At 45.7% G+C, this 23,278-nt stretch overlaps 1 protein-coding gene across 5 annotated transcripts in view; it reads left to right on the top strand.

Moving 5' to 3' along the window:
- Positions 1 to 9,198: 9,198 nt before the first annotated feature.
- The window catches only part of FLRT2 (fibronectin leucine rich transmembrane protein 2), a 96,208-nt gene continuing 82,128 nt past the window's right edge, over positions 9,199 to 23,278 (top strand). For 2 of the 5 annotated variants that reach the window (XM_082232965.1, XM_082232967.1), the window contains exon 1: positions 9,199 to 10,956. The gene's annotated coding sequence lies outside the window, so the exon portion shown is untranslated. Of the gene's footprint in view, positions 10,957 to 14,327; positions 15,339 to 15,875; positions 15,997 to 23,278 lie in introns of those variants that run through there. The other 3 variants (XM_082232966.1, XM_082232968.1, XM_082232970.1) reach the window with 2 other exon arrangements.

Genomic DNA, 23,278 nt, shown 5'->3' with positions numbered 1-23,278 from the left:
GCCAGAAGGCCCTCGGTGCTGGACCTCAGTGTCCGGGTAGAACGATGGGGGTGGAGATGCTCCTTCAGATATACTGGACCAAGGCCAAATTGGCACAGGTTGGAACTATAACATGAAAAATCAGGCAAAGTCACACTGAAGTCATGTTTTAGTCCACCATCTTGATTCAAAATGGCAGCTGGCATCCCTCTGTTGATGGAAACTGCTTCCCCCACCTCAGAAACTCTCATGCCAAGTTTGTAATCCACACAATTTGTACCCATCATGCCAAATATTGGGCAAAGTCACACCAAAGTCACGTTTGGGACTGCCAAATGACATCCGGCTTCCCAACAGCAATGAAAACAGACACCTGCACCTCACGAACTCTCATGCCAAGTTTGATGATGATAACTCAAGTGGTGACTGAACCTGTTGAGAACAAATGAACAACTCATTTCCCAAAATATATAGTAGATTTGGAGTGAGTTGCAGATAGATGTGAGATATCAACATATCAACACGCAGGATATATCACATCAGAGTTTGGGAGAATAATGATATCCAAGAATAACAGTTTGTAGATTTACAAATTGCCTGGCTCTTGAAAGCCATCATGCATCAAACACATTGCAGACGTACCCATTAGAGTTATCAGGGATACAGCGCTAATCCTGCTGGTTACTAATAAATGACAGTGTTTGAAAAAAGCAAAGGTCCTGACTTCCTTTGTCTCCTCAGCCTGGTCCTCGGACCCTTGTCAGCATAAAAGAGTCCACAAGAAGAGTGTCCTTGCAGAGTATTTTCTGCTTTTATTCTTAAAAAGTATCTATCTGCAAAACGACCGACCAACTGTACACACATCAACAATACCAGCTTTCACCCACCAACCAACCCCCCCCCCACACACACACACACGCACAACACTAACATTGACCACTCTATATATACAGGTACAATTAGGTGAAAGGTTGCATGAGTAATTGTAGGCCGCTGACTCATGCTGACTTAGTTCTTTTAGCATTAAAGAAACAGCAGCCAATTTTTAGCCATGACATAAATCCTTTGCGGCTACAGACAAAAGTGCATAGTCCAAACCTAGGCTAGAGTGACATCAAACAACAAGCACAACATCACCCAAGAGGACTGAGGGATGGAAGACGTTCATGAGTCAGTTGAGTTGGACAGCAGTGCACATCCCTCTGTGCCTGAAGGCAGCGTGAAATGAACTCCATGCAGGTTTTGTAGCTAAAAAGCCTATTTTGCAACAGGCCTAGCTAACAGCTCATCCCTGAGTTGAATAACTGTTGCCACCATCCGCATGATTCAAACTGTTAAATGTGTGAGTCAATTCTAAAGGAAAGGGGGGGACACTTCCTTTCTCTCTCATGATTGTAGCCTGACTCAAAGACACATATTAAATGCTCTGAATCCTTGTATCTCTTCAGGGAGGACTTGACAGATTCTTTCAAACCCCCAAAGAAAAAGTGCAGTTAAAACCTCTTCACTGTCTTTCTGCCTGAGGCATAAGAAGGAAAGAGGCATTCGTGGTTTATACAAAAAGGTGCAACTGTCCTAGGGATATGTGACAGATCTTGATGGCCAATCAGCTTGGGACTACAGTGTCTGTGTGTGCATCCTTCTAAATAAATCCACAGCTAAGAGCTTCAAGGGTTCCCAGATGGAAGACAGGTACTACAAATTGAAAACAAAGAGAAACTTAAGTGATCAGCAAACCCTGGAGATATTGATCTGAAATAGATTCTGGCAAAGGCACCAGTTTCTGAAAAAGATTAAGGGGGCCCAACACGGCATCCTGATGTCACATGCATGATGTAGCAAGGAACCAGGGGGTGGAGCCGAATACAGTGGCAGCATGGTCCCAATGGCCCCCATCCTCCCCCTGTCATGCAAGGGAAAGACGGGGAAAGCTGCCCCTAGCCAGTCACTGCAGCAGCAGCAGCAGCAGGAGAGGGAGGAGCTACCAACCATTGAGTCATGCCATGCCCCACTCAGCTCCAGTATTGCCTGCTTCTCCTATTCCTCCCCCTTGTAGCGGGATGAGAAGCAGCTGCTGGCAACCAAAAGCCATTCTGCACCCAGCTCCGCATTCACCCTCTCCACCCTCTGAACACTGGGCGGGTGGCCCCTAGCAGGCGGTGCCTATTGATCCTGCCTTTCATTGGTTCAGGTGATTCAGGAAGGGGTGTGGCCTTGGAAAACTTAGATTGATAGCACTGTTCTGAACAAGCCATTTGACGCAGCTATCCAGAACAGCAGAAAAGTATAGAACAAATCTTTCTGTTGCCATGAGCTGCTTACCTGACACACGTTCTTGAGCCAAGAACAGCAAAGTCTGGACGAAAGGGGGGAAACTGAAATCTCATTTGCTCTCATCTATCCTAACCTTGCTGAAGCTCGCTCTTAAGATTGCACGTCCTTTGGGAAGATTTTGCAAGTGTGCTTATATACACATCAGATGGGTCTTCTCAATATGCTGAAAGACTAATAAAACCCAGAGTCTTTCACAATGCTTGTAAAGAATGAGTACAATGATATGAAAAAGGTGACTCCTATCAATGTCAATGTAATCTCTATACAACATCAACATGAAAACTAGCCTCATACCTTTCAAATGTTTTTTTAGAGCTCACACTTCATTAAACTAACTCTTCCCCATCTTTCTGCCATCAGAGATAAGTTTCTTGAATGGATGATGAATGTTTCAGTGACTCAGCATATCTGGACATAGTTTTCCAACACCAAAAGCTCTCCCTGGAGAGAAAGAAATCACAGGCTCTGCTATATACGAATTAAACCTACAGGAAAATTAAAACAATGGACTAGCTGAACCCATTTTTCTCCAACTAATTAGAAAAGTTTTATCTGTGTTAATCTCTTCATTCTACCTTTCATTGCACACAATTCTTACGAAACTCAGTTTACCAACTAACCAGGAAAAATGACCTCTCTCCTAACTTTCAGCAATTAGCAAATGAACCTTTTTGTGGCATTGGGATAAGAAGATTAACACCTGAGCATGTCAGGGCAACAGGATCATGTTTAGGGAAGCTTTTAATGTTTGATGGATTACTGTATTTTAATATTTTGTTGGAAGCTGCCCAGAGTGGCTGGGCGGGGTATAAATAAATTATTGTTGTTGTTGTTATTATTATTATTCTTATTATTATTATTATTATTATTATTATTATTATTATTATTAATTAGCACAGTAGCAGAGGATAGTAAAAAAAGTTGGCAACCTTATATACAATCTCCACTTAGGTAAAGGTAAAGGGACCCTTGACCATTAGGTCCAGTCGTGACCGACTCTGGGGTTGCGGCGCTCATCTCACTTTATTGGCCGAGGGAGCCGGTGTTTGTCCGCAGACAGCTTCCGGAACATGTGGCCAACATGACTAAGCTGCTTTTGGCGAACCAGAGCAGTGCACGGAAATGCCGTTTACCTTCCTGCCAGAGTGGTACCTATTTATCTACTTGCACTTTGCTGTGCTTTCGAACTGCTAGGTTGGCAGGAGCAGGGACCGAGCAACAGGAGCTCACCCCGTTGCGGATATTCGAACCGCCGACCTTCTGATCGGCAAGTCCTAGGCTCTGTGGTTTAACCCACAGCGCCACCCGCGTCCCTTATGTGACACTTATCTCCACTTAAGGTAAAGGTAAAGGGACCCCTGACCATTAGCTCCAGTCGTGGCCGACCCTGGGGTTGCGGCGCTCATCTCGCTTTATTGGCTGAGGGAGCTGGCGTACAGCTTCCGGGTCATGTGGCCAGCATGACTAAGCATGTTCACGGAAACCAGAGCAGTGCACGGAAACGCCGTTTACCTTCCCGCCAGAGCGGTACCTATTTATCTACTTGCACTTTGATGTGCTTTCAAACACTAAATAATGTGATATGGGTCTGGATCTGAAATCTCAGTTCTGACATTTGCAAAGTTATGATAAAATTAAGCTTATAGCACGAACTTTATTTATGATACTTATATCCCACCTTCCCCTCAAAGAACTCAATGCGGTGTGCATAGTTCTCTCCCACTCAATTTTATCCTCACAACAATCCTGCGAGGTAGGTTACACTGAGAGACAGGGACAGGCCCCAGGTCACCTGGTGAGCTTCATAGCCAAGAGGGAACTGTAGTTTTCATCTAAAACGAAGACTTGCTCTCTTAATTTTTTCTGCTTTCAAAAATTAATTGCCAAGCCCAGAGACTATGTTTTCTTACATGTAAAATGGATTTGGTAGAATCGAAGCCAGGTTTTTTTGTGAATTCGTAGGCAAAACTGAAATAGTTCCAAATGTTGCATAAGCACAAAATTCTCCTGATGTCCCAAAATTGTTGCAGCAATTTATCCATATGCAACATAGGTACCATCTGTTGAGACAACGTTGCTTGTTTTTATTTATTTATTTACATTTCATTGACCTTTCAAGAAAAGATTTGCGTTGCGCATAATGATACAGCAAAAGTTTAGCAGCACAATCCTGTGACTGTTTTACGAAAGAAGCAAGTTCCACTGTGTCCAATGGATACACAGTGTTCCCTGGCAAGTGTGTTTAGGGTTTTAGCCTAAAAGAATCATGGAACTTCAGAGTTGGAAGGGACCCTGAGGATCATCTAGTCTAGGCACAGGCCCCTCCAGATGTTTTGGGACTGCAACTCCCATCATCTCTGACCACTGGTCCTGTTAGCTAGGGATGATGGGAGTTGTAGTCCCAAAACATCTGGAGGGGCGAGTTTGCCTATGCCTGATCTAGTCCAACCCCTTGCAATGCAGGAATATGTAGCTATCCCATATAGGGATCAAACCTGCGACCTTGGTGTTATCAGCACCATGCTCTCGCCAACTGAGCTATGCAAATATACACTGGATCTCTCTCCCTTCCATTTGTGGAAGGGACACTCTAGATCCAACTCTTAGCTGTCAAAATCTTAGTCTGGATTAATAGGTATCAATGTGTGAGACCCACAGAAATCAATAGACTTAAGTTAAAACTTCGTTGTGTCTGCTCTTGACTGCTCTTGAATATCATGCTAAGACCATAATTTGATACGTCCACTCAGAAGTAAACTCAGAAATAATTCAATGGGACTTACTCCCAGGTAGATGAATATGGGATTGGAGCTTTCCTTTCCTTTACATCTCCTTTAAGAAACAGCAGCTTGGCTTGATTTTCTTGTTTGCCCATCTGCCTTAGAAGAACCGTTATTTCTATTTTAAATCCTTTCAAAAATAAAGGCATTTTCGCACATGACATGCAAAATGCCTTTGAGCCTCTCTTGTGCTATTTGTGTGCATGTGTGAATATTGTTAATACAGGATAGAAAGTGGGAGAGATTCGGGTGTTGCTGCTTTTTTAAATTAAATGTACTGGAACCATTATAGGTTTTGCGTTAACGTTGCAGCTGGTGAAAAGAAGTTTTGGTGTCATGTGAAAAAAAATCCTTAAAAACAAACAAAAATTAACATTGCCATGCTGAACTCTGTGGATTAAAACCTCTCCACCTTAAAACTGCTTAGCTGGATCAAGCATATTCTATATAGAGTGATACAAATAAATCAAATAATCAGTTACTCCAAATAAATACTGAGAATCTGAGAGTCTTTTGCATTGGCCTTCCTTTGGTCACCCTGCTCCTCACCAGAGCGATGTGGGGGGGGGAGGAATTAAATTCTGTTTGCATTTAATTGACGCTTTTCAAAACAATAGATGACCTGAAACAGTCATTGTTCAAAATTTGCAGTTCTCCAAATTTTGCAGTGCAGTTCTCCAGCCATGTAGTATCACATGTACAAATATGCATATGCTAGGGTAAAGTGTGCCTAAAAATGCATATATTCATGAAAAATCATACTGCCCCAAAAAGCTTTATAGTAGGAAAATTGCTTTGCAAAAATGTTCGTATTAGAAGTTTACACAAAAATGCTGATGAATGTTCATGCAGACCCTTTTTTAAAAAACCCCAATAAATTGCAAACTAATGTGGAAGCATAGAAAACTAAAGTTAAATTTGGCAAAATGAGAAATGGAGAGAAACGGAAATGGACAGATTTGCTGATCCCTCTGCACAAGCCAGTATTCAAACCTCCCTTCGTTGCTGCTCACACCAACTGCTGTTGACATGCCTCCAGTAACTTGGTTTCGATACACTCTGATACAGTGTCCCCCAGGTGGTGCATAGGAGCAAACACACCTACACATCTGCAGGACATGTTGACCTCAAAGTTGCTCTCCCCATTTCACGTCATCGTTTTATTGGAAGGGCCCAGCTTGCAAAAAACAACAAGGGACAAGTGAAAGCTGGAAGCTGGAAAATCATTGGCACACACTTTTGAGGTTTTAAAGATGAAAGGAAATTGGTGAGACTCCCACGATGTCTGCATCCCTTGGGAACAGACACTGAGAAATTGCCAAACATATGACTGGCCATAATTCTATCAAAAGCTATTTATAAAAAAATAAAAATAAAAATGAAGGAAAGAAGGAAGAGTCTGTCAAGTGAAATAAATTGCAGCACCTGAAGGCATCGAGTGGACTGTTATTGGGTGATATCTTGGTAACTCTCCAGTTAAAAACATACCAGGCAATAAAAAACAGAAAAGCAAAAAGAAAGGTCTTTCAAATCGATACGAGATATCCTATATATTGCAAGGACTGTCTGGTGGCTGCACTATACCACTTGATTTTATTTTATTTTAATCCCATAGGAGAAAAATCATTTTCTGGAAAAAGAGGTATACTTTATAGGATGTAAGATAAACAAGGAGGGTGTTTGAAATGCAACTAGAAATATAAAGAAAAAATATTGTATGTACTGGCTCTTTTTCTTCTTTTGCTGTGACACACACACACACACACACACACACACACACACAAACACACTTTATGCTCTCTAGACAGTTTTTTCTCCTTTAATTCCAGCACCAGTAATTTATAAATATGTACTTTTTCTGCAATGCACACACATTTTATTTCATTTAACAAAACAGCATGAGGAATCTGCCTAATGAAGAATCCATCTAACAAAATGGAATGGGGAAACTTTGCTTCTCTGAAGTTTAACCAGAGCAAAGCACTTAATTTATGACCTAGTCCTATGCATGTTTCTTTAATAGCAAGTACATCTCACAGGTCTAAAAGCCTAAAGGCCAGTCCCATTTTGCCCAGTGGACCTTACTCCCAGGTAAAACTGCATAGGACTGACTGCAGTGTATGAGTAATAATGACAATGATGACAATAGCAGCAAAAGTGTGGTGAGGAATATGAGACCTAAATGTTACAGTGTTCTTGTGCAGCATGCTTAAAAACTCTGCATGAATTATTACTATTGTTATAATTAATTTGACATCCATTCAAGTAAGTGCAAAGACTCATTGACTTCATGATATCATTATTTGCAGCCTCAAGAGAAATCCCATTATTTCTTCTTACGCTTTGCTGCTTGTTAAGGCAGAAATATTACTACTGCATTTGGTCCAGTTTGGGTGGCAGGCCTCTCTGTTCTCCACTCATGTTATCTTATTTCAGTCTCTCCATTTTAGTGCAATAGAAATGCAGCCCTTATTCATTTGTGATTCACGGGCCCCTGTTCCCCCTCCCGATCCTCCCATTTATTTACCAAGTTTATATCCTGCCCTTGCTCCACAAAGAGCCCAGGACATCAAGTGTGTGTGTGTGTGTGTGTGTGTGTACAATTCGAAAACAACAATAAAGCAAAAACGTTCTAAAGATTAAAGCGATCCTCGCTCTGACCTTCTAGCAATGCTGTCTATGTCAGAGGGAAAAGAGGCACTTTTGAAATGTAGGATGCAACATGTGATTTTGGAAGAGGGCGGCAGGCCATTAAAAATGGCTTCATGGGCCAGCATTGGCTGTGAGTTCACCACCTCTGGTATAGATATAGACTGTCCCCCCCCCCATATACACAGTTGCTTTCTGAATGGTTCTCGGTCATATACTAGAAGATCCACCTCAGAGCGACAGCTCCCAGAATAAACTATAGTTCCCAGGATTCCTCCAGGAGGGAAGTGATATAAGGGGGCTTTAACGGCATGGTGGTTGATGTGACCTTTGATCCATTCCAATGAGACTTTTGAAACTTTTTGGTGGGTTGTAACATCCTAAAGGCAGCCTTGGCATTTGTTCAAAATAAAAATGGCAGTCTAACTCAGCCATGCCTGCTACTGCAATCTACCTCATCCCCTGCTTAGCTTATTTTTCCAGGAGGTTTTTTTTAATGGGGGGTTGCTTGTTTGTTTGGCTGGCAAATAACACCCTAAGAAAAGACATCATCATTCCTGCTCCACTACACCACAGACTGCCTGCGTTTCTGTGTTCCCCATTCATGCTTGCAGTAGAAAAATAAGAATAAAAATATTATGAAAACATTCTACGCTTCTCTCTCTCTCTCTCTCTCTCTCTCTCTTTTTTTTTTTTTAAAGGCAGCGTTTAAGGGCTAAGCAATCAAACGATACCCAAGATTAATATTTCAGAGGAGGGGAAAATAAATCAACCTAAACGAAAGGAGGAGAGGGGCGGGGAGGGAGTTTTGGGTAGGTGGTTAAACGCTGGCGAGCCCGGGCTTGCCGGCTTTCCTGCCCGGCGCTGCAAGATGCGCCGAGCTCCGCCTGTGCTATACTGCCACCTTGTCTAAACGCGGGGATTTGCACGGCAACTGTACAAAGCACGTTACCGGCGCCGCTCGCCTCCTGCACTGCTTCTCGCATAGCGATAGGTAGTTAAATAGAAAATTTTCACAGCCCTTACAACTATGATCCGAATATTCTCAGGCGATCTGTCCGAGATCTCTACTTTGAAATCAAGGAAGCAGAGATGAGAGCATGTCAGGGACGGGCAACACCTCTCCGCTCCGTCCCAACAGGGTTTGATTATGGAGCTCTTTAGCAGGTCGCTTTGTGCAATCTGAATTGAAATGAACCCAGGCGCACCAGGTCGCAGCAGCACGCCATCCAAGAAAGCGCTTTACTTCGGCGCAGCTTCATTGTAGCTTCTGGTGCTTCCACGGAAGAAAGTGAGTTATTTGCACGCCTCAGTGTCCCCCTCCCCAATATATCTCTGCCATAGTTTTTGAGATACGCGGGGGAGAGAGAAAAGCGACCCCTCCCTCTCCTGCCTTTCCTTCGAGTTAACGCTCTGCGCGCGTCACTTCGGAAAGGCTGGAGGAAGAAATCGGGAGCTGCAGCCTGCGCGGAGGAGCTTATCGCTTGGGTCTCTTGTTCTCCCTTTTAACTCCTTTTTATTCGGCGTTTGAGAGCAGGGAAGCTTTTAGGCACGAGTTCACGTAGCTCTTTAGTGATGTGGCTATCAGCGTGCTGATGTTTCCTATGATCTCTCCGTTGCTCCACCGTAGCAGAGCCAGTACAAACATTAAAAGCGCATTTCCCTCGCCTCCAACAATCCCGGGAACTGTAGTTTGATAAAGGGTGCTGGGAATTGTGTAGCCCCGAGAGGTAAACTACGGTTCCCATGGTTCTTGGGGGGGGGGTGCTGTAAATATATGATGCGTATGCAGCTTTGATAAGTTAATTCTGCATTGCAGGGGGCTGGACTAGATGACCCTTGGGGTGCCAGTTCTATGATTCTATGAACTATTGTGCCAGGAAGAGAGGGAGACCCAAGGCCTAATCCGCATTCGGAGTACATCCGGAGCAGGACTGGCTCTCTCTTCGACGTCTTCACTAAAGCCCCAACGCTGGATGAAAGAGGAAGGAGGCTCGTGGGGAGGGCGGAGGTTATCTTTGTATGCCTTCCCCACCCCCGTGCCTCAACAGAATACCTTTCCACAGTTGTAGGAGCGTACACACGTGCACGCTGTTAACTCACATTCTGCTTTTGCGTGCGGAGCCCCGAAGGCGAGGAGGTTGGAAAGGCTGGTGCCGGTTTGAGGTGTGTCGGGGGTTGGGGAAGAACTAAACAACTACAGGTTAAAGTCATGCCACACGCACGAAATCCAAGGATCAGAGGCGAAATCCCTCCGAAGTGGCTCCTAAATCCACGTATTGTTCACGGGAAATATTTTTAAAGGTCTGTAAGTGCAGAAAATAAAGATCCCAAGTAGAAACACTCCCCACCCGCCCCTATCCTCTAGAGTCCAGTGGCAGATTATGCCTGTTCTTTCTTTTCCAAACCCACCCCTTGAGACGAGACGAGGCAGCACGTTTGCAAAAGAGGCACGCAGCTGATCTCCCGAAGGATATCTCGCGTGTGTGTGTGTGTGTGTGTGTAAGTAAGTTTCCCCAGGCATGCAAGCCTCTCACTTTCTCTCTCCAGACATTCTGTGCTGGGCCAGCCACAACAGAGCGACCTCTCTCTCTCTCCCTCTCTTGCTCTCACAGGCTCGGCTCTTCTTTCAGCGTCCCGCCCTCAAAGGGTTAAGCGGCCGCTGCCTGCCGCTCTTTGCTAGACGGCTGAGTTTCGAGGAAGGCGCTGTTTGAGGCAGGCGTCGCTGCGCGCTGCTGTTGCCGCTGCTCTTGCAGCCACCCGCTTGTGAAACCCGCCCGGCAGGCTCGCTTTGGGAAGACGGAGGGGCACCCATCTGGTGCATCGAGGATCTGCTTTGGGGAAAGAGGGGAGAAAGAAAGAGGGAGAGAGATTTGCGGGCCGGAGGCGGAGAAGAACGAGGCATTTGGTCATGCTCGGCCGTCTTTTGCATCTTGGCGCTCTGGGTTGAATGACCGGCTGGACAGCGGCTCCAGAAGATCCCTCCGCTGGGCGCTCTTCGGCGAGAGAAGCCTCTTCGGTGGCGGCGGTGGAAGCCGGAGATTATGAGGACGGCGAGCGTGGCTCTTGCCAGCTATGGAACAAAGCCAGACCTTGGCGGTGATCCTTAAATCAGTACAATGCAGGAATCGAGCGGCTGCCCTCGCCACCTTCCTGACCCAGTGGGGTTTGGGTGAGCTCCAGCGAGAGAAGAAACGCGGCGCACTCTCGTCAGGTAAAGCGAATTCTTTTTCCTCGCTGCCTTCGTGCTGCAGGCGCCACCATCTGAGATGGATGGATGGATGGATGGATGGGGGGAAAGAACTCGGGCCATTTCATTCGCCCAGGGTTCCAAGTTTCATTGGGGGGGGGGAAGCAGAGAGGTGTGCAATGTTAGATTCGGTGTGACTCCGGAGCGAGCGAGGGAGAGAGAGGTGGAGGCTGTGGATTCTCTCTCCATAGGCAGGAAGAGTTGTGTATGCATTTTTTTTGGGGGGGCATAATAATGATAATGATAATAATATATCTGCGATCCTGAAAGTGCCTACTCCAGAGTAGTCCCCTTCAAACCAATGACAGTTCGGTTTCTGCATGACAGATTAAGTTTGGTGGTGCTAGTTCAAGTACACATACGAACACATTTTCTGGGTGAATTAGTGACGGTGTCTCCTTTCCATTGCCCACCACTCTCGCGCAAAAGGTCCACGTGGGTGGATTCTGATGGCTTCTGTAAATCAGGCCGTTCCGTGCCTTCAAGTTCAAGTTCTCAAGCCTTGAGGTAGTGACAATCGTGTGTGTGTGTGTGTGTGTGTGTGTGTAACGTTTCAAAACGGTGCCTCTGCTCCGCCGGTTCGTCTTTAACGTCCGGAACCAGTGCGCCTTTACGCGCAAGGAAGCTCCGGCGAGTTCAACGGGACTTTACGTCCCTGACAAATCTGGACCAGATCGGGCTGCAAGAGTGAGGCGCAAGGGTTTGAGAAAAGCAGCGTCCTCCCTTCTCTCTCTCCCTCCCCGTGCAAAATTAGGATCCAGAATCAATCGATTGGAGAGCTCTGAGTGGCTTATTCCCCCCGCTGCCTGCACTCCTTCCTTTTAGCGCCCCTCCCCATTTTAATCCAGATCTACTGCTGACGGAAACAAACCTCCTTTCTTCCCCCATCAGTCAATCACTGTCTGGCAAATGTCTTTCCTCCACCACCCCCTTTTCGCCTCCGCAGAAGAGGGGTGCGGGAGCGTTAAGGCTGGGTTAACTCATTCGAGTCCGGACCCTCATTCATTCCGAGTTATCGGGATACCCTCCCGCACCGTCTTGATTTCGCCGAGACTCCCCCCGCTTTCCTCTCAGCGGCGATTCTGCTTTTGTGATAACAGTGCCAGCAGCACTGCGTGCCAGGCTCTCGTCAGCGCTTCCGTTTCAGAGACTGGCTGGATGCTCCTTCTGGCTTTCTTCTCCGGGGTCTGCGCACCAGCATTTTCATTTTTCGAAGGCATGGGGGCGGGGGCTGGACCCCTTTAGCGGGTTTAGGAGTTCCTCTGTCTTGGAAAAGTACATAAATTGCAGGCTGTGAACCCCGCGAGAGCCATGCCGGGAATGAACGTGCCATGATCCCCAAGCTCACAGATGGGCTGTGAGAGAGAGTGACATATTTTTGTCCCAGGCTTTGATAACAGTGTAGCTCATCAGGAACATGGGAAGTTGCCTTAGTCCCATAGCATCTACAATGACTGGCATCAGCCCTCTAGGGTTTTAGGGTTTCAGTCTCCTACAGCCTTGCCTGGAGATGCCGGGGATAGAACTCGAGATCTTCTGCCCGCAAAGCAGGCGCTCTGCCACTGAGCTACAGCCCTTCCCTCCTTGAGCTGATTCCATTTCTCCGTGTAATCTGGGCAATATCATAGCCCTCTGCTTTGGAACAGCCATGCGTGCTGCCTTCCCTTGCCATATATGTACCCCTTTTCCTGCGTTTGGGGATGTGCCTTCGGAGGTAGGAGGTAGCTTAGGCCGTGTCCAAAACGCCCAACGCGTCTGTATGACCCGCCAACGCATTGCTGGGGATGTGTGGCTGAGGCATGGAGAGCGAGCGGGTGGCTTGTACGTGTGATCAAAGGGAGAAGGGGGAAACGGAAATACAGTACCTCTAACCGGCTCTTAGCGTCAATAGGACGTTTCGCTCAAGGGAATTCTCAGTAGTTTGAGTCGAGGCCTGCTTCACTCCAGCGTCTGCACTTGGGTTTATTTAGCTTACACTCGATTGCTGTACACTTGATGGCTCTCTGCGGAGGGTGTGAACTGGCTCCGTGGGAAAGCCTCGCGCTTGAGGCCATGTGGGCTTTCTCCTCGTGGCCCACTCACACCTTCAAGGCACCCTTTTGCGTGGCAGTCATCAGATGATGAGAAGGCAGGTGTGAAACCCTCCCTTTCCCTGCAGATGAACCAGGAATGAGTTCGCGACACTAGTGTCAATCCACTAGGCTCTTTAGCTCTAGAACCTCGAGTCCAGATGCTCGGAGGAGGGAAAACAAGTCAGCATGGAAAAAAAGCAAAATCAGGAGTGATTTCAAACGCTTTTTAAAAAACTACCCCCTCCTCCAAAAGAAGAATTTGTAGGATCCCTGAAATTGACAAATTTCACCGAGTTCCCTCCCTCCCTGGTGCTTAAAATTAATGTCAGAGACATGCAACCCGATAATGTATATTCATTTTTTATCAGCAAAGTCTTGCAGGTACAGCCGCCTTTTTTTCTCCCTCCTCTCCATTTGTATCCAGCAAAGCTCTCAAAGAGTATAAAAACGATCAATTTCATTTTAGTCTGGTGAAAATGTGCCCTCCGTGCAGTAGCCGAAAATTTAAATAAAAGGGGTTTACTGGCTGCCCCTCTCGCAAATGTAGCATTTGGGGTTGGAGGTTATGTATTCAGTTATGAGGCAGAGACGCCTAGATTTCTTCTGTCCTTTAGAAAAGTCAAGATAACACAAAACAGATTTCTTCTTTCTCCGGGGATCGGCTGATGTATTTATTGATTTGATTTTGCCAGGTAAAAGTTCAAAGGTGGTGGTGGTGGGGATCTCACCGTAGGCTGCAGACATGTGAAATAACACCGCTATGGTGAACATTCTGCCTCTTTCCTCCTTTTCCCTTTCCTAATGACTACAATTAATTCATTTTATCCCAGCGAAGGGAGTTCCTTTCCCTGCAAGCGGGGCGCCTGCTCAGCGCAGGATAAAACCAAGTGGCTTTTTATTCTTAATGGTCGGGATCAAAAAAAAAAAAAAAAAAAAAAAAAAAAGGAGCCAGAAAAACTCAAATCCTGCCTGCTTTGGAAGCCCTGCTGATGTTTTTGTCGGGGAGCCTCTATTGGGGCAATTAAAGCAGCTAATGACACGCGCGCCCGCCCGCACGTCCAGAGCCGAGCCGAGAAGTAGATCAGGCTGAGCGCCTAAGACGCCGCTTGGTGCTCTTTCCCGTATTCTATCTGATAGCTGCGCGCAAAAGGGGAGGAGGGCGAGAGACTCCTAATAAGAATTGAGGCAGAAGCGCCTCTTTGGCTAAAGAACTTGACGGTGAAGGGTGGGTTAAATAATTAGGGGGGGGGGAGAACCCGAGCCCGACTTTGCCTCTTGGAAAGCTTTCAGGCTGCAGCTCTGCCTTCCAAGCATTCTTTAAACTCGCCATGTGGGAGAAACTCCAGGAGAGAGAGAGAGAGAGAGATGGCTATCAACCCGAATCCATTACTGTAAACATCTCCCTGGGGTGTCAGGCGAGCAAAAGGGAGAGAGAGGAGAGGGAGAGAGGGGTGGGGGAGACAGAAAGGCTCGGCTGCCATTAGAGTCCGATCGGAGATCTCCTAACGCCCAGGATCAACCTGCCAGCGGGGCTGGACTTTCCGAGCCCAGAGGGGAAAGAGGCGCTCGAGCGCACACGCGCTCACGCGTGCACGTCTGCATGCACCCGGCGCCCCTGGAGGCTTCTTGGGTGCTGCTCGCCTGCGCTTCCTCCTCGTGGGATCCTCTCTCTCCTGAGCTCCGAGGACCGAGGGGAGAAAGAAAAGAAAAAACCCAACCCCAGGCCCGGGGAAAACACCACCACCAACTGTTCTCTGCAGGCTGATTAGAGCTCGCTCCTCTCCCGGACGTCTCTGTTGATTTCGAGTTGTTGGCGTCCCTCTCTGCCTGGTGTGTCCTCTCTCTCTCTCTCCTTGAGAGGTGGGGACCGAGGAGAGAGAGGAAGAGGTGTGCGCCTTTGCGCTTGCCTTCTCGGGGATGCTGGAGCCCCGGGCTGCGCGTTGGAGGCGAAAGGAGGAGGATGTTGCCGCTGCCTCGTAAGCGGGGAAGGCGGAAGAAAGTGCCGCGCTCGCTCTGCAGAGCAGAAGCAGCAGCAGGCGGCGGCCCCGGAGGCGGGCGAGGGCAGCAGCAGGAGGCGGAGGACCACGACGACGACCCCACCGCGGCGAGGGGACGATCCCACCGTTGCTGCTCTCCCAGCGCCTCGGAGACCAACGTTACTGCTGCTGCTGTGGCGGCGGCCGCCAAAGTTTGGGGGTCTTCGCTGGAGGGGGGCAGAGACTCCCCGGGGATTATGCGCACCCGAGGACAACGCTTCAGGATCGGAACCTGCAGGTACAGTCGGGCTCGCGTCCCTCTCTCAGGATTCCCCTCTACCCCGATTCAATGATTCTAATATTCCCCCCCCTCCCAGAAGGAGGGAAGCCCCCCTGCCATTACAACCATCGCCCCCATAGTGCCAAATGCAAAAAGTTCGTGGCCTGGGATCCAGGTGTGGACGGGATGAGGGGCAAATGGCCAGCCGCCTGCTTAGGCTAGAGGGGTGGTGCGCGACTGACAGGGACACACGCGCAGGCATCCCCACTGGGAAATTTATCAATGGCTGTATGTGACAAGTGGAAAGGGAAAGATGCGATCGCTGTGCAGCAGCTTGGGTATTTCAGCCTGTGTGTGTGTGAGAGAGGATGAGAATCCAGATGAACGTAGAGGGCAGCTTTTTACTTTTTCTCCTTCATCCCCCACCTGACTCTTGACTGTTCCAAATGTGCCCTCTGGCCATTTCCTAGCCTTGAAAGGGACGGCCCGCCTCTGTCCCCTCCTCCCATCAGTATCCTCACACCATCGAGCAAAGAGCTACTGCTTGGCATTCTGGAAGCAAGTGAGGTTTATATTTTGGAAGAAAGAAGGGAAGAGATTTCCTTTTGTGTGTGTGTTATGGAATGGAGAAGTTGAGCAGATGAAAGCCAAGCTGGCAAAGAGAAGATCAGGTTAAGTCAGTGCTGACAAGCATTATGAAATTCAAATGGAGGGGTGCGGGGAGGCAGCGGTAAATTGCATCAGTATTCATCAGATTCCCATCAATAGCTACATAAAGGCGGATCTGATGGCTTGGGGGAGGGAGGAGGAGGCAGAGATGGCATTTCAAGTCCATCAAGTGGACAGCAGCCTTATTTCATGAAGCTGGTCTGAGGGTTACTGACAAGCCAGAGAGAAAAGAGAGGAGGGGGTTGAAGCAAGCAGTTGGGGGGGGGGGAAGCAGCCTGAAAACTGAGGGAGAAGCCATCAACCTTCCTCTCTGGAATGGAGAATCAGTCAACAGGAGCTTTTAATTAATTTTAATGGAGGAAATCTGTTTTAAGGCTTACAATAAGCTAATAAAGTCCAAGGCAGAAATCCATGCAGAAGCCTGGACTTGTGTATAGAAAGTGCTGATTAGATTTTTGCCTTTGTGGGATTTTTCATTTTTTATCTTTGGTTTAGGAGAGAAAGAGAGACAGAAGGAGAGAGCATTTGCTTAGCATAGGCAAAGCCTATCCTTTTACACCCAAGCTTATTTACCTTCTCTTAGTGCTTACAAACCAATCATGCCAATTGGGATCTGGAATGTAATCTTCTCCAGGCAGCTTAATCCTGCAGTCCTCAATGAGACAAAACTCCCATGGAGTTCATTCATGGATTTATTTACGTAGCATGTACTAGAGAATTCCTGCTCCAGTGGGACTGGCAAATCCATTCTGGATTCAAGAGGGACAAGAGGACAGTCAGGTCATGGTCTGTGTCACAGAAATGCACTGAAAGTGGCATTTTTTGACCAAAGACTGCAGCATCTTGATATTAACAGAAAGAGTACTATACTGGCGTGCTTTTTTGTTTCTTTGTTTTGTTATCCTAGGAGGCAGGGACTCCTGCAAGCACAGGAGGGGCAAAGCTGGGCAGGAGGCCTTCTGAGATAACGGTGATTCATTTTCCTTCAGAATTGCAGTAACCTATCTGATCTATTAAAAAGAACACAGAATAAAGGCAGGAAAATGTTTTGCAAGCCTTGTGCAACTAGCCCTTTCTGTTTAGATATGATGGGACTGTTTCTTCTGATTCTTTTTGCCTAAATTACTTTAAGATGCGCATAATCCACACCCCCCACTATGCTTATATTTCAGCAAACAAAAACCACCACCACCCGCACCTACTCAGTACCTTTCAAAAATAATTTTCACCCATCACACTTAGAGAATCTCCATTCCCTTCTCCTTCTGCCAGTTTCCCCTGCATTAAGTTGACCCATCAAAATATTGCACTTGGAACACTAGGCAGCCTCAGTACTTTTCGCACTGCTCTGAGCTCACAAACGCCTTACCCAAAACTTCCCATGAGTCCCAATAAGTGGTAAAGTACCTCACTTTTTGAGAGGAGGTTCTGCTCCTATGCAACTGGGATTTTACCTTGGTTTTAAAACAGGTTTGGTTAGTTGCAGGTGGCATTGCAATGGTTAAAAAGAAAACAACAGAGGGTGGTTGGACTAGATGATGGGGGTGTTGGTTCTTCCAGCTTTACAATTCTATTATTCGGTGAGATGCCAGCCAAGCCCCACTGAAAATTGGACCTCCTTGGCATGGTGATAATGTTCTGTTTGCAAACTGGCCTCTGATCAGAATGTTGGACACGGTGTGCAGACGTCTAGGACTTGGACAAAAGATAAATTGATGGAATGCAAACAAGCTAAGCTAAGGATTGACTTGTTCATATGTATATGTGATTTTTATCTGCATATGATTTTCAGTCTCTGGATTTAATTTGAGCCATTGCTATAAGTCATGATTATATCCTGGTCTGCTGGAGAGCCTGATACAGAGTTAGGGTTATCTGCCGAAAACAACCCCATCTCCACCCATTTCAAAAAATGCCTTACATGGGCTGTGGTTTCAGGCGAGAATCGGCAATGCAAACATGTCTGTAAGTGGTTAGAAAGGCAACTCACAAGTATGTAGAGCCCTGATGATTTGATTTTCCTCTCCATTCCCTGGCATCAGAAAACGTAGGCTTCCTTGTTTGAAAACAAGTAGGAGATCAAGCACATTAAGGGCTGTGGCTTTTATTCTGCTGTGCTTTATAGGTGAGGGAATAGCCCCTCTTAAGAGAAAACTGTTTGTTTCCAAGAAGGACAGCTTCTTAGTCACCCCCACACCCTCTGCTCTTAATCTAAAAGTGAGTTCATTTTTCACTAGATTACTTTCATATAACTTTGTGGTTTCTGCCACAGTGATTCAAATTCAGTCCATTAGTGACCTCTATCTGTGAGAAGTATGCAATCAATGCATGCATGGTCTCTCTCCACTCTCACTCTCTATCTTGCTCCTTTTCTTCTGCAAAGTATATTGTAGCAGCGGGGAAGGGGGAGAATGCAATATCTGACTTGTTTGGGTTTTGGATATCTTAAATTACTCAATTTGCTCGTTGGATTAAAAGACGGTGTTCACTCCTAGCTCTTCTCATGTCTGTTGTTCTATAGCAGAACAACATTCAAATGAATATAAGGTAACTCATACCCATTTGCCACTAATGTGAAGAACACCAGGCATTTGGACAGTGTTCTCTTAGTTTGCTGGTGATCATAGGTCGGCTCACTTAACAAAATCAAGAGTCAAAATGCAATTTGGTATGTCCGATAGTTCATGTTTGCTCCAGAAGTTCTGTTGATTGCATGACTTTTATCACCCCATAGTTGTAACTAAAAAAATGCATACTTAGCGAAGATGTACAGTGACAAGCATTTAAGTATAGTAGCAAGATTATCTTTGTAATGAAAAAGGAAATAAAATTCCATCTGTGTCTGTATTTTGAATACCCATCAGAGATCAAGGGAAAAGATTGTTATTAACAGATGGTCCCTTTTTGGGGATTATTAAACCCAGCTTTCAAATATCAATTTGTCTCTTGCTTGTATCCAGATCCATATTTCATGTTTTAGTTAATTATTGTGAATTGTGAATCGAGGGCTCCAACAACAGCATTGCTTTGATGAGGGGGATAGTTTGGTTTGACATTTTCCAGATGATATTTGATGCATTTAGTGCTGGGGTAATATGGTGGCTTTAGATGCTTAATGATTCCTTACTTTTCTTCTTCTTTTTCTTTTGGAAGCAAATTGTGCTATTTCAAGAAAAAAGAAGAAGGAAACCTCACAAAGTGACTATTCTTATTTTATTTAAAAAACTTACAACCTGCCCAATTTTCCAAGGAAATCAAGATGGCTAACCACCAAAACCCACAAATTACACCCAATTACAAAATCCAGATATCAACATAAAAGCACGAGCCAATTTAACGATTTCAAAAAAAGCCACCAACACAAACCATGTGAAGGAAGACTGTCAGCTTCAAGCTGATGGCATCAAGCTGAATTCCCTAAAGCAGTGTATGACCTATAGATGCATCTGTCGGCTTGCTTTTAAAGAACAAATAAAGAAATACGTGACCCAAATAATTATTACATCTTTGGAGTTCTTTTAGAAACAACAGTTAAAAAGAAACCCATAAAAAAACTGACGGCTTACCAAAGGCAAATACTTTTGTGGGAGCCAGAGTCCAGTCTTTTCTGAATCTCTTCCAGTTTTGTCCTCTATGAAAATGCTTAGCTAGTACAATGAACTTAGTTATATTCAGCCAGTGGCCCAGACTGTTGCGATCTTCCTGTTCTTTGGTGCTTTACTGGTGATTTACTCAAGCAGCAGCCTTTATTTCTCTTTGATTCCTTCTCCTGACATGGCCCTTTGAATTGAATAGGAACTCAGTCTAGTGAGGTCTTAAAACAAATCTGTCATGTTACATTCAGGATTCCAGAAAACTTAATGATCCATAAAGAAATCTGTAAAACATCTTTAATCTTTTTTTTTTTTTAAAAAAACATTCTGTGCTTTCTGATCTGCTTCTTAAAGGTCCCTTGTCTACTTTGTAACAGGCCTGATACATGTGGCTTGTTTATTTTAAAAAATGGCTCCTTCTGATCCGGTTTAATGGGAATATTTCTTCTTCTGTATATAAATGGGTGAAGGTAGAGTTATAGAAAAATGGATCATGCACTTAGGTAAACCAGCCACTGAGATTTAGGTGTCAGCCCCCAAACTGTTAACTCATAGGTAGCCTTTAATGAGATTATTCCACAATGTGTGGACTGCAGCATTTGAACAACAGAATTTCGGAAACTTTTGCTGTGCTCATGTCTTCAGTGGCTGCAGAATCCATCTCCTTTCCTATCAAATCCAATGGGATTTCATGATGGGGGTGATCCTATGGAGTCTTGCAAGTTGCCAGAAAAATGCCATTGGCCAAGGGCTGTACTTGCATCATTCCTGAGTCCCTATCAGCACATTTTGATCATGCTTTGAAAGGGGTGGAAGATACTCAGCACCTCATAGGATCAGTCCTCCCCTTAGATCAACGCCCCAAAGGTCACAACAAAAATTCCGACATGGCTTTTTGAGTCCTTCATAATTATTAATCACTGGGCAGCTAGTCAACTGATAAATTAACAGAGTAATTCCCTGTGACAGTTTATGGGCTAAGGACCACAGTCATAGAAATTAACATAAAGGAAAATGATTTGCAAACTTATTGGGGGTGATAACCTTTAAATAGTCATGATAATCAACGTGACAGATCCCAATAAGCTCTCACTCACGTGGAACCAGAGTCTGTGAAAAATGGTTTTCAGTGTTGGGATGTTTCATTTTTGATCCCTTCAAAGTTCTGCCCGTGCAAATTTAAATAGGCTGTATCTGATTTCCCCTCTTATATTTTATCAGTTTGGAAGGAGTGAAATTTAATGCTTACTATTTGTATTTGTTTATCATTCTTTCCTGAATCTGAAAGCTGAAACAATCCTTTAAATTTAATGACAAAAGGCCCAGTTTATTTGGATGTCCTTGTGTGTGAGTCTTGCTGAACCATGAAAGCACATTTTTCAGTGGGGCACAGAAAAAACATTTCCTGTTGCATTGGGCCATATACTCCTCCTGACTTCTGAAGGCTCAGAATTCTAGCCTTGGACGAATTGCATCAAAGGCCTCTTTAAATCCTTTTGTGCTTGCCTGAAAGACTTATTTCAGACCCCTCGATTTCTGTTGCCCTCTGTGCCCATGGTCAGAGCCGCCCTTGTCATTAGTTAAAGTAAGGCAACCATGTCAAAAAGCCCATGGTTGTGGACCAAATAGCAAGAGCCCTTGATTCTTTGTCCTAAAATCCCTAACCGTTTGCCTCCATTGTGTGCCACACAGCAAGCCCTGGCCCTCCTAAGCTAGCCAGCTGCCTCAAGCGCCCTGGATCCCAGAATCAGCTGCCGTTCCAGTTGGTTTCTGTACGTGGAATGCATGGAATGGGGAGAGCATGTTTATTTTCCCCTTTCACCATGGGCAGCAAAACGCTGTGGGTTGACCCTGCCTTTGGTAAGGAGCCTCCCCTCTTTGGTAGACCTTTCATAAGGAATTATCACTAGCCACCATTTCAGACTGCGAACTTGAGGCTGATACCCACAGTTCAGACAAGGCTCCTGGAGCAAAGCATAATATGAACATAGAAGCTTACTGGATCAGGCCAGTGGCCCACCTAGTCCAGTATTCTGTTCCCATAGTGGCCAACCAGGTGCCTGCGGGAAGTTTCCGGGCCCAATTCAAAGTGCTGGTTTTGACTGGTTTTGGCTCAGGACCACAATACCTCCATAAGACTGCCTCTTTCCATATGAACCTACCTGGACTCCGAAATCATCTTCTGAGACCCTTCTTCGTGTGCCTCCTTCATGAGAAGCCCAGAGGGTGGCAATACAAGAACGGGCCTTTTCTGCAGTGGCTCCCTCTTTGTGGAATGTTCTTTCCTGGGAGGTTTGTTCGCCTGGTACCTTCATTATACACCTTTAGGCACCAGGCAAAAATGTTCCTCTTTAACCAGTCCTTTGGCCGAGTGACGTCCAATGCCCTTTTAAAATGTGTTGGGGAGGAGGGGGCTATTGGGTTGTTGTAACTGCCCTGAGACCTGTGGTATAGGGCGGTATACAGTGGTACCTTGGGTTACAGGCACTTCAGGTTACAGACGCTTCAGGTTACAGACTCCACTAACCCAGAAATAGTACCTCGGGTTAAGAACTTTGCTTCAGGATGAGAACAAAAATCGCGCAGCGGCAGCTGGAGGCCCCATTAGCTAAAGTGGTATGTCAGGTTAAGAAACGTTTCAGGTTAAGAATGGACCTCCAGAACTAATTAAATTCTTAACCCGAGGTATCACGGTACAAATTTAATAGATAGATAGATAGATGATAGATAGATGATAGATAGATGATAGATGATAGATGATAGATAGATGATAGATAAAATAAAGCCCACCAGCAGGACCTGAGTACAACTGTGCTGTCCTCCCTTGTGCTATCCAGCAACATATTCCCAGCAAACTGTCTCTAACAGTGGAGGTAGAGCATAGCCAGGAGGAGGGTTTTTGTTGGGTTTTTTTATATATATAATTTAGCCAGTTTTATTTTACAAAAAGAAGCTCAGAGTGACTGTTAATGGTTAGTAGCCATTCACAGCTACAGATTTGTCTAATCGACTTTTAAAGCCATCCAAGATGGTGGCCGTCACAGCCTCTTGTAGAATCATAGAATCATAGAATCATAGAATCATAGAATCATAGAGTTGGAAGAGACCACAAGGGCCATCGAGTCCAACCCCCTGCCAAGCAGGAAACACCATCAGAGCACTCCTGACTTATGGTTGTCAAGCCTCTGCTTAAAGACCTCCAAAGTAGGAGACTCCACCACACTCCTTGGCAGCAAATTCCACTGTCGAACAGCTCTTACTGTCAGGAAGTTCTTCCTAATGTTTAGGTGGAATCTTCTTTCTTGTAGTTTGGATCCATTGCTCCGTGTCCGCTTCTCCGAAGCAGCAGAAAACAACCTTTCTCCCTCCTCCATGTGACATCCTTTTATATATTTGAACATGGCTATCATATCACCCCTTAACCTCCTCTTCTCCAGGCTAAACATGCCCAGCTCCCTTAGCCGTTCCTCATAAGGCATCGTTTCCAGGCCTTTGACCATTTTGGTTGCCCTCCTCTGGACACGTTCCAGTTTGTCAGTGTCCTTCTTGAATTGTGGTGCCCAGAACTGGACACAGTACTCCAGGTGCGGTCTGACCAGAGCAGAATACAGTGGCACTATTACTTCCCTTGATCTAGATCTTCCCTAGATCTCCCTGTGGCTGGAAGAGATGAGGTCCACAGACGATGTTCTTTCT

This window comes from Podarcis vaucheri (assembly GCF_965113315.1).
Source record: "Podarcis vaucheri genome assembly, chromosome: 1".
NCBI lineage: Eukaryota > Metazoa > Chordata > Lepidosauria > Squamata > Lacertidae > Podarcis > Podarcis vaucheri.
This window is presented reverse-complemented; position numbering and strand designations above follow the sequence as displayed.